Source organism: Eptatretus burgeri, chromosome 10, assembly GCF_056783735.1.
Source record: "Eptatretus burgeri isolate ZD-2024b chromosome 10, Ebu_testis_v1, whole genome shotgun sequence".
Taxonomy (NCBI): Eukaryota; Metazoa; Chordata; class Myxini; order Myxiniformes; family Myxinidae; genus Eptatretus; species Eptatretus burgeri.
The window spans coordinates 73215639-73228084 of record NC_140970.1 but is presented as its reverse complement, the minus strand read 5'-3'; the positions used below and the strand labels follow the sequence as shown (position 1 = coordinate 73228084).

Genomic DNA, 12446 nt, shown 5'->3' with positions numbered 1-12446 from the left:
CACAATCGTGCCAATCGGCCACCCGCGTAGGATAGGGTTGTTCGCCAAACTCGACCGACCTAAGTACCCACGCGGATGGTAAACCGGGCGATCGTACCTCGCCGCAGGTCGACTCCGGACACGAGCCGCTTGGGCGGCCCGTTCCGTACTATCGGGATAAGCGAGCAGTGTTATCGTCGACCTTGACGGTTCAGATTAATTACCGGGATCTTGCACCCGCTACGAACGCTTTACGTGAAGCAGGATGGAGAGTCAATGGAGAAAAGACTAAGCGAAACGGGAAAACAGTTCACACAATGCACATTTATTTCCCGGCACACGGAGAGCACGTATATACAGCCATACAGTCAAAATGCACATATCGCAATTAAAACAATAAAAGCAACAACGCAGAGTTAATACCGACTACGCGCACACACGGCAACACTTATACAGCTTTACTTTACAGACGGCGCCAACACACATTTACATAAAAGCAAAGAAAAGAAGCCACCCTCATAGACATGGGGGCAGACAGGCCTGTAGGCCAAATGTGCGCGTGACCTGGAGGAGCGGCCAGGTCCGCGAGACCGGGGGGGAGGGGGTCCTACCCACGTCCTTGTGACGCGTTGGCGGGCGAGCCGCAAATGTGGCCGCGTGGCTGTGCCCCGACTCCGTGCTCCTTGGCGGGTTTCGTTGGCACGACGTTTGGAGTGGGGTGGGAACGGGGCCCCCTTTTGCACTATCTCAGCACGGGGGAAAGGGGTAATTGTTGATGCCCTGGGGGAGGGAGATGGCTGGCTGGCTTGGATCCCGCGATAAGATGAGCGATTCCCCACACCGTAACCTCGTCGCCGACCGCCGTCCTTCTCGCCTCGGACCCGAGCTCCCTTGCTTGCAGTTCCACCGCGACTCTTCTCCGTTCCGCACTCTTCTCACCCGACCGACCCGACTATCTTTTCCAAAACTCTCTCGGCGACTCCAGAACCCAACTCACTTCATTCGCCTTGCGCTCGCCTTCTTATAGGCTGGCAGGAGCAGTTAATATGCAAATATTCGGATCAGAATGACCGCGGGGGTGGAGCCACACTCGCCCATTGGTCAGAGGAAACGGGGGCGTGAACCTCCCCTGATCCTAGAATTTGCATATATCGACTTCACACACACGCACCTGGAGGCGGGGCCAAGCCGCCCCGCGCTCGCTAATTGGACAGAGGAAAAGTGGGCGTGTAACGTTTCTGATCCGAGTTTTCCCCTCGGAAAGGCCGCCATTTGCGCTCGCGGCACGGTGCGTTCGTCACCAATCACTGAACGGGCCCGAGACAGCCCGATGTTCAGCGTCCACAGGTGGTGCGGGAATGGCCGTAGAAGGAGAGAGGTGAAGGTGGTGGAGGGTTTTCGGTGGTGAGGGTTGATGGTTATGGTGCCGTTTGGGAATGGCGGTGATGCGATGATGTGGGAGCGTAGATGGTGGCCGTGGCGTGGTTGTTGTGTGATGGCGGTTGGGACGTGGTTGGTTCAAAATAAAGATAGAACAGAAAAAAATGGCTAACTCAAAGCGTCGCAGCCCGGATGAATCACATAAATTCCCTCGATACAACGGGTTTGGGATAACTACACATGTACTTAGAGATATCTCACCTACGGGTCCTGAATGGTGGTTTGCGAATTTCCACAGCCGTAACAATATATATATATATATATATATATATATATATATATATATATATATATATATATATATATATATATATATATGTATATATATATATATATATATATATATATATATATATATATATATATATATATATATATATATATATATATATATATGTATATATATATATATATATATATATATATATATATATATATATATATATATATATATATATATATATATATATATATGTATATATATATATATATATATATATATATATATATATATATATATATATATATATATATATATATATATATATATATATATATATATATATATATATATATATATATATATATATATATATATATATATATATATATATATATATATATATATATATATATATATATATATATATATATATATATATATATATATATATATATATATATATATATATATATATATATATATATATGTAATATATATATATATATATATATATATATATATATATATATATATATATATATATATATATATATATATATATATATATATATATATATATATATATATATATATATATATATATATATATATATATATATATATATATATATATATATATATATATATATATATATATATATATATATGTAATATATACACATATATATATATATACATATATATATATATATATATATATATATATATATATATATATATATATATATATATATATATATATATATATATATATATATATATATATATATGTAATATATATATATATATATATATATATATATATATATATATATATATATATATATATATATATATATATATATATATATATATATATATATAATATATATATATATATATGTACATTATACATATATATATATACATATATATATATATATATACATACATATATATACATATATGTATACATAAATATACATATATATATATATATATATGTATACATAAATATACATATATATACAGATACAAATATAAAAATATATACACACACATATAGACACCTCCCATTCTCTTCAAGCCAAAGAAACTGCATAAAGCAGCCATGAAAAGTGACCCAAGGTAAACCCTTTGCTGTTTCAAACCCTTCCCAGAGTTCCACCACAGCTGCAAAGATGTTCACAAATAGTACACAAATGAAAATCCCAATGCTTGCTTTATGCAGTTTCTTCGGCGAGAAGAGCATGGGAGGAGTCGATATATATATATATATATATATATATATATATATATATATATATATATATATATATATATATATATATATATATATATATTGATTGGAAGATGGAAATCCATATATACCGAGCCACCTGGTTTAATTGATTAGGAGAGAGCTAATTGGTTATTCCCTCCATTCACAGGTGAGATATGTTGGTGTGTCTTTGTTTTTCATATACTGTATATACATCCATTGGGACCATACTCTGTACACAGCATCGGCGCAGGAATCGTCCCAGCAAACTGTGTGCAGAGTGTTGGTGCTACCTCAGCAGTCTCCTTGGTTATTTGGCACATTGCTGGACAGGTCGCCACTCCAACACAGGATACCAGAAAACTGGCACTCATTTTGCCAACCTCAGAAAAATGACAGGCTGAGTCAACCCCACCTGGTATTGATTCAACAGCCAAGTGGGATTTGAACTCAGGACCCTAGGATCCCAAGCCCGCCACACTAACCATTCAGGCAACACTAGGTAATCAGGCATATATATTGTTGCAACCCCGGGGTCACGGGGGTACTTCGAAGGGGGAGATATCCCTGGTTTCTCCCTGGTCTCACAGGAAATCGCAGGTCGTCACACACAAATAAGTTTGTGTCGCGCCAGGTCACTAATCGCACACGAACGCCAATAATTTGACCATGTGACACAGTGTTCTCCATCTGACTAATGTTTAACTGGGAACACGCGGTCACCTTATCGGGGAATCGCACCCTCGATGTGTACTTGCGTTACTTACCATATCAGGTGCAGCTGAGCGGAGCTGCCTTGTATGCACCGGCTAATAAGCAGATTTTGGGGGTATAACTTCCCGGCAATGCTAATGTGCAGACGAGCTAGGTACATTTATAACAAGGCAGATTAATTTTAACAGAGTGAGGAAAATTATATGGCACATTAATGGGCTTATTGATAAATGTACAGCAGGGGAAAGCAAGGAATTTTTGGGTGCAACAAAAGAAATGCAATATTCACAAAAGAAGGCAGTGCAGATTTACCCCCAATAAACTTAGACGGTCGAAAATTACTCTATACATGACAGGCGCCATCACACACACACACACACACACACACACACACACACACACACACACACACACACACACACACACACACACACACACACACACACACACACACACACACACACACACACACACACACACACACACACACACCCGAGGAAAATTAGAGTTAGCTCAGACAGAGGAGAGGCAGTTGAGGAGTAGTGACCTCGTGGTACCTGGTGCGGTCGGTGGACTGGTGCAACCCAATCGCTTAAGAAGGGAGAGGAGGGAGGAAAACTGAAGGTGTCTATAGTATGGGAGTGAGAGGTGTGAATGTAGTGCAGCAGGTCGTTTGGCGTAGTGTAAGAAGAAAGTGTGAGAGGTGCGAGTCAGTAAGGTCACTCTGAAAAGAGCAGTTGCTCAGGACTTGCCCTCACTGATTGCTCTTATGCGTCCACAGTGGGCAAGAGATTGATGGGAGAGAAGATGCGTGAGAGAAAGACCTTAATGGAGTTGTGTAAGAGTCTATTAATGTAAATGTTAGTTGCTGGATGCAGCCGAACACTGAGCGCCGATGACCTGGGGGTGGTCCCGGCCCATTCTGGAAATCCTTTGCTCCAACCCGATCTCCTCTCGGTCGGCTGACTTGTAGCGAGATTTCACTTTGACACTGGATAATTCTCGGGTGACTGCCTTGTGGAGCCAGGGTGAAGGAAGAGACGAGAAGAGAAGAAGCTCAGCCTGCCGAAGTCTGCTGAAGTCTCCGATTGTAAGCCGAATTGCTCCTTTTATGGGCCCTGGGCGAGGGAGGAGCTAAAAATCAGACCAAACAATGCTGTAGGCATTTCTGAGCTCCCCCATTGGCAGGTAGCAGTCGCCTCGTGCGGTAGCCACACCCAGCCAGGCTTTGGAATCTAAAATAGCTTCATTCGCTCGTGAACCTTGCCACGCATCGGATCTCCATGATTAACATGGGGCGAGAGTTTCAAAAGCGCTCTCCGGCCCCAAACATGCGCTGGACTCCATTTAAGCCCAGAGCTATCTGCACGCCTTCAAATGAACCCCAGTACATGCTTGCACTTCGAGTTACATGCCAAACATCCCGCTTCTCATTATCCTTGCTCCTTTGGCATCCTCCGAGACTGAGGTGAACGTCCAAGAGGTTGATGGTAGTTGTGGCAAAGGATGGTGAGAGAAGCATTGTGGAATTTGTGGTGAAGAGATTGGGAGAGGTGGTTGTAGATGTGGCGTTGCAGCGAAGAGGTTGGAGGAGATGATTGTATTTGTAGCGTTTGTGGTGAAGAAATAGACGTTGGTGGTTGTGGGGAATTTTAGAAGAAATGTGGAGGGGTTATGGTGAGCGTTGTAACGTTGTGATGAGCATAATGAGGGTCTGAGGTGAGGCGGCAGTTGATTTTTGGCACGCAGTTTGAACGGAAAATGGTGTGCTTGTGCAAATGAACCTTGCTGTGGTTCCTCACATTCTTGGCATTGTTACTTTTCTGCATGCATGATTGCGTGGTTTGTGTAAGAGGTAAAGTAAAGTAAAGGGGTGAAATAAAAGAAAGAATAGAGGATCGAAGACCTAACTGAAAGCCCTTTGCAATGCATCTTTCCCATTTACCCACAAGACATATGGAAAGGACTAACTCAACTCATACTAATGAAATCACTGTCTTGGGATCACTGTATGTTGAGTGGCATTGCCTCGGAGGAGTGCCGGTTTTACAAAACTACAACAATATAAATATATATATATATATATATATATATATATATATATATATATATATATATATATATATATATATATATATATATATATGCATAGATGTAGTGTCTCAGAAGTCAGTACCCAAAAGAAAAATAATACATTTTACTTTTAATTTATTAAATATTCAAACGGATTCCCGTTAACTTGCATACACATAACAATTCTTGCACGTATGTTTCCCTGAAAATTTCTCAAGAAGGAAAGTCTGAAGTCAGCACATTCCTTCTGAATGTTTTCCTTCAGCTCTGCTATACTGCTTCGCCTCATGGTATAAACCCTGGATTTAGAGGTGTCCCCATCGGAAAGTCTAGTTACCTTAGATCTAGACTACATGAGGGCCATTCTACCAGGTCACGGCGTCCTATCCGCCTCAAAGGTATTGTTTCATCCAGCGAGTTGCGGAGAATCGTGGCATAATGTGGGGTTGCTCACATCCTGTTGAAACCACACTTTTCTCAATCATCCTTAAGGCATACCATCGAAATAAGGAACCAAAACCTCTTGTAACATTGCGAGGGAGTGAGCAGCGGAAACATTCTCTTCGTAAATGCAGGGTCCGAACAGAATATCACCATGAATAGCACACCGCACCATAATTCTCGGATAATATTGAACATGAGCTTCAACAGTCCAATTAGAATTCTCATCGTTCCAATATCGGCCATTATGATGGTTGACTCTCCCAGTCAAATGCAACGAGGCTTCATCACTGAAGATAATGCCAGATAATAAGGTTGGTTCCACATCAAGTCTATACATTACCCATTCACAAAATTCCTTATGTCAGTTGGCATCAACTCCATGAAAAGCTTGATGAAGGTAACCTTATATGGGTAGTAGTTCTTTGGCTTTAAAATTATTTCAATGTAAGAAGGCTAACTTAACTGCAGCTACTTGACTAATTTTTCAAAACAATTTTTTGGACTTCTTGCAACCACTGCAGGAACAGTTTCAAAATTAGTTCCATCTGTGGAGGAGCAAAGACGGCCAGTACGAGGTTTATCAGCAACAATTCCAGTCGCTTTTAATCAGGATAACACTTCACTGACTAATCGATGACTTGGCTTTGGCTTCTCAGGGTGTTTTGCAAAGAATAACCGACACGCCTCCCTCTGGATTTCTCCAGAAACATGTAGCAACACAAGTTCCACCTTTTCTTTCTTGGTATGAGCTATGAGGGTATTTCATTTACCTGCGATATTTAAAAAAAAAAAAACAGACATTAAAAACGAGCTTATTTAACGTTAAAAGTAAAATATCACATTTTCTTATGGGCACAAACTTCTAAGACACCCTGTACATATATATATATATATATATATATATATATATATATATATATATATATATATATATATATATATATATATCTTCTTCTTCTTCTTCCTCTTTCGGCTTGCTCCCATTAGGGGTCGCCACAGCGGACCAACCGTCTCCATTTCACTCGATCCTCCACATCTTCCATTGACACTCCAACCACCCGCATGTCTGCCCTCACCGCATCCATGAACCTCTTCTTTGGCCTTCCTCTTCTCCTCCTGCCTGGCGGCTCCATCTTCAACATCCTTCTCCCGATATACTCCGTTTCCCTCCTGTGCACATGTCCAAACCATCTGAATCTCGCCTCTCTCACTTTGTCTCCAAACCGTCCTACCTGCGCTGTCCCTCTAATATACTCATTTCTTATCCTATCCATCCTCATCACTCCCAACGAGAATCGCAGCATCTTTAACTCTGCCACCTCCAGCTCCGCTTCCTGTCTTATTGTTCGTGCCACCGCCTCCAAACCATACAACATAGCTGGTCTCACTACCGTCTTGTATACTTTCCCCTTCACTCTTGCAGCTACCCTTCTGTCACAAATCACTCCTGCAACTCTTCTCCACCCACTCCATCCTGCCTGCACTCTCTTTTTCACTTCTCTCCCACACTCTCCATTACTTTGGACAGTTGATCCCAAGTATTTAAACCAATCCACCTTCCCCACCTCAACTCCTTGCAACCGCACCATACCACCACCCTCCCTCTCATTTACGCACATGTACTCCGTCTTACTCCTACTGACTAACATTCCCCTTCTCTCCAGTGCGTACCTCCACCTCTCAAGGCTCGATTCAGCCTGCTCCCTACTCTCCCTACAGATCATGATGTCATCCGCGAACATCATAATCCATGGAGACTCCAGTCTGATCTCGTCCGTCAACCTGTCCATCACCATTGCAAACAGGAAAGGGCTCAGAGTCGATCCTTGGTGCAATCCCACTTTAACCTTAAACCGGTCCGTCATTCCTACCGCACACCTCACCGCTGTCACACTGTCCTCATACATATCCTGCACGATCCTCACATACTTCTCCACCACTCCCGACTTCCTCATATATATATATATATATATATATATATATATATATATATATATATATATATATATATATATATGTATTTATAAAAACAGGAATAAATTCCTGCATGGAGCTAGTGTGAAAAAATTCTGACTCAACCCAAGACTCAAACCCAAAGACCTCACTAATACAATGACAGCCCACTAAGCTATTGAGTCATTGGGTGTTGTCAGAATTTCCTCATACTAACACTGCAAGTTTCATAATGGCCAACGTCTTACGTGCCTGCGAGGCACGTAAGACGTGGAGGTGGAGGGGAAAGGAGAGAGGAGGGAATGAAATTAGGAAGGGGGATTGGAGAGAAGGCAGTGAGAGGTGAGAGGAAGGGAAGACTAACGTGCGGTGGAGCGTTAATTACGATTCATACTCTTTCATCAAAATGATTCTGCATAGAATAACAGTGAAGATGGAAACACAATAATGTCTGAAATCCATTTTCTACCGGTCATATGATAAACATGGTCTGGAGACAAGATCCTGTCCGGACAGGTCCAGAGACAAACACGGCTCGGACATGTCCGGAGACAAACTCCAGTCCGGCCATAAACAATGCCTGGACACGGCCAGAGACAAACACCGCTGGACGCATCCAGAGACAAACACCGCCAAGACACGTATAGAGACAAACACCGCCTGGACGCATCCGAAGACAAACACCGCCAAGACACGTATAGAGACAAACACTGCTCGGACACGTCCAGAGACAAACTCCTGTCTGGACATAAACACCACCCGGACATGTGTGGAGACAAACCCTGCTTGGACATGTCCAGAGACAAACACCGTCCAGACATAACAACCATCTGGATATGTTCAGAGACAAAGAGAGAAAGAGACAAAGAGAGAAAGAGAGAAAGAGAGAAAGAGAGAAAGAGACAAAGAGACAAAGAGACAAAGAGACAAAGAGACAAAGAGACAAAGAGACAAAGAGACAAAGAGACAAAGAGACAAAGAGACAAAGAGACAAAGAGACAAAGAGACAAAGAGACAAAGAGACAAAGAGACAAAGAGACAAAGAGACAAAGAGACAAAGAGACAAAGAGACAAAGAGACAAAGAGACAAAGAGACAAAGAGACAAAGAGACAAAGAGACAAAGAGAGAAAGAAACAAAGAGACAAAGAGAGAAAGAGAGAAAGAAAGAGAGAAAGAGAGAAAGAGAGAAAGAGAGAAAGAAGAGAAAGAGAGAAAGAAGAGAAAGAGAAGAGAAGAGAAAGAGAAAGAGAAAGAGAAAGAGAAAGAGAAAGAGAAGAGAAGAGAAAGAGAAAGAAGAGAAAGAGAAAGAGAAAGAGAAAGAGAGAAAGAGAGAAAGAGAGAAGAGAAAGAGAGAGAGAGAGAGAGAGAGAGAGAGAGAGAGAGAGAGAGAGAGAGAGAGAGAGAGAGAGAGAGAGAGAGAAAGAGAAAGAGAAAGAGAAAGAGAAAGAGAAGGAGAGAGAGAGAGAGAGAGAGAGAGAGAGAGAGAGAGAGAGAGAGAGAGAGAGAGAGAGAGAGAGAGAGAGAGAGAGGTGGGGGTCGTTGAGTTAGCAGAGAGAATATGTTCTGCTTTATGAACACACACACACACACACACACACACACACACACACACACACACACACACACACACACACACACACACACACACACACACACACACACACACACACACACACACACACACACACACACTTGTGCTTCACTGACATCGGCAATTTTGGGGGAATTGGCAGGTTGGAGTCAGTGTGATTACAAACGACAGTACTTACTGTATGCAATCCAGAAACCTTGAGTAGCTTTCACGGAAAATCAACTATACATTTATATAGACGTTTCAGGAATATGTCCACAAACATTATCTTCTATATATTACTGAAACTCTCATCTTATATGTATGTATGGATGGATGGATGGATGTATTTTCCCGAAATACAGCCAAAATGGTACAGGATAGCGCAAAAATTTTCGGCCCACCTTACTCACCATTTGCCTGTGGTGTGCAGTATCAAATTTGTTTTAAATCGGGCAACAAAAAAATGATTAAAAAATCAATTCCCGATTCAGTCAAGTACTCTTTGCGAGTATTTGATCAATGCAAACAACCTCAGCGGTATAGTTCGCTGGAGCTATCTTCTTGTTTTCTCTTGAAATGATTTCTTTTAAAATCTCAAACATTTAGTATCAACAAAGAACAATTTATTTTTATGCATAAAATATATATCGCCATTTTGATCTAATACTTCCGTGTTAGGTAATAAATAAAATTGTGTTTAGACGCGTGCTCCGTTGAACGATGACCCCTGAGGTAAATGCTCAAATTTTCTTCAAGTTAAAGTTTTACCACTAAATAATATTAAAATTTTGTGTCTTTTTTTTTCATCAACCGCTGTCGCAACGGGAACCTCACGGGTTCATGGGTCGTCTAGTTCTTCATAAACAGCTGCCTGTGACTGGTGGAAAAAATATGCCGAAGTTAGAAAACACGTTAATATGGCAAACGGCTCAGAAATCAGGTGTTATTGCACAACAGGGTGACGGAGCACAAACCCCTCGCTCGTGGTGACGAAGCACGAACCACCCAGGTCAAAAAACCAGTAAAGACCAGTAGCTTACTGGTCAACTGGTACCAGTTGAAAACCAGTAGCCAACTGGTACCAGTAAAGCCAGTTGGTTTCTTACTGGTTTTAATATGGAAATTGGAATAGAGTGATATATTACCAGTTGAAATACAATTGTATTTAACGAACTGGTATCAACTGGGACCAGTACATTGTAACTGGTATCAACTGGGAGACCAGTACATTGCAACTGGTATCAACTGGGACCAGTACATTGCAACTGGTATCAACTGGAACCAGTAAGACTTTAACTGGTACAAATATGAGCTACTGGTTTTTTCAACTGGGAAATTGGAATTCTGACTGAATTTAACTGGTACCAGTTGAAACCAATAGAGACCAGTTAAAGACCAATTAGAACCAATAGAGACCAGTTGAAAATGTGTACTGGTTTTAACTGGTTTTTCGACCTGGGCACTCGCTCGTGGTGACGCAGCATGAACCACTCGCTCGTGGTGACGGAGCATGAACCATTCCCTCATGGTGACGGAACACGAACCACTCGCTTGTGGTGACGGAACACGAACCACTCCCTCGTTGTGGCAGAAAACGAACCGCTCCCTCGTGGTGACGGAGCATGAACCACTCACTCAGGGTGATGAAGCACGAACCACTCGGTCAGGGTGATGAAGCATGAACCACTCGCTCAGGGTGATGAAGCACGAACCACTCGCTCAGGGTGATGGAGCAAGAACCACTCGCTCAGGGTGAAGAAGCACGAACCACTCGGTCAGGGTGAAGAAGCACGAACCACTCGGTCAGGGTGATGAAGCATGAACCACTCGCTCAGGGTGATGAAGCACGAACCACTCGCTCAGGGTGATGAAGCACGAACCACTCGGTCAGGGTGATGAAGCATGAACCACTCGCTCAGGGTGATGAAGCACGAACCACTCGCTCAGGGTGATGAAGCACGAACCACTCGCTCAGGGTGATGAAGCATGAACCAATCGCTCAGGGTGATGGAGCACGAACCACTCGCTCAGGGTGATGGAGCAAGAACCACTCACTCACGGAGATGGAGCACAAACCACTCGCTCAGGGTGACGGATCAAGAACCATTCGCTCACGGAGATGGAGCACGAACCACTCACTCAGGGTGACGGAGCATGAACCACTCGCTCAGGGTGATGAAGCACGAACCACTCGCTCAGGGTGATGAAGCACAAACCACTCGCTCAGGGTGATGAAGCACAAACCACTCGCTCAGGGTGATGGAGCATGAACCACTCGCTCAGGGTGATGGAGCAAGAAGCACTCGCTCACGGAAATGGAGCACGAACCACTCGCTCAGGGTGACGGAGCAAGAACCACTCGCTCACGGAGATGGAGCACGAACCACTCGCTCAGGGTGATGGAGCACGAACCACTAGCTCAGGGTGATGGAGCACGAACCACTCGCTCAGGGTGATGGAGCACGAACCACTCGCTCAGCATAACGGAACACGAACCACTCGCTCAGCATAACGGAACACGAACCACTCACTCATGGTCACAGAGCACGAACTACTCGCTCAGGGTGATGGAGCACGAACCACTCGCTCTGAATGACATGGCGTGGCAAATGTGTCTGCAGTGAGGGAACAATTCACTCATAATGACAGAGAGCCGTACAGCAATTGACAATCCATCCATCCATTGGGACCATCCTCTGTGCAGAGCGTTGGTTCTACCGAAGCAGTGTCCTTGGCTATTGGACACAATCCTGGACGGGTCACCACTCCAACACAGGATACCAGC

The 12446-nt window shown here is 42.7% G+C and overlaps 1 protein-coding gene across 7 annotated transcripts in view; it reads right to left on the bottom strand.

The window, feature by feature from the left end:
- The window catches only part of LOC147018866 (microsomal triglyceride transfer protein large subunit-like), a 121336-nt gene that overhangs the window by 1441 nt on the left and 107449 nt on the right, over positions 1–12446 (bottom strand). The window lies entirely within an intron of this gene.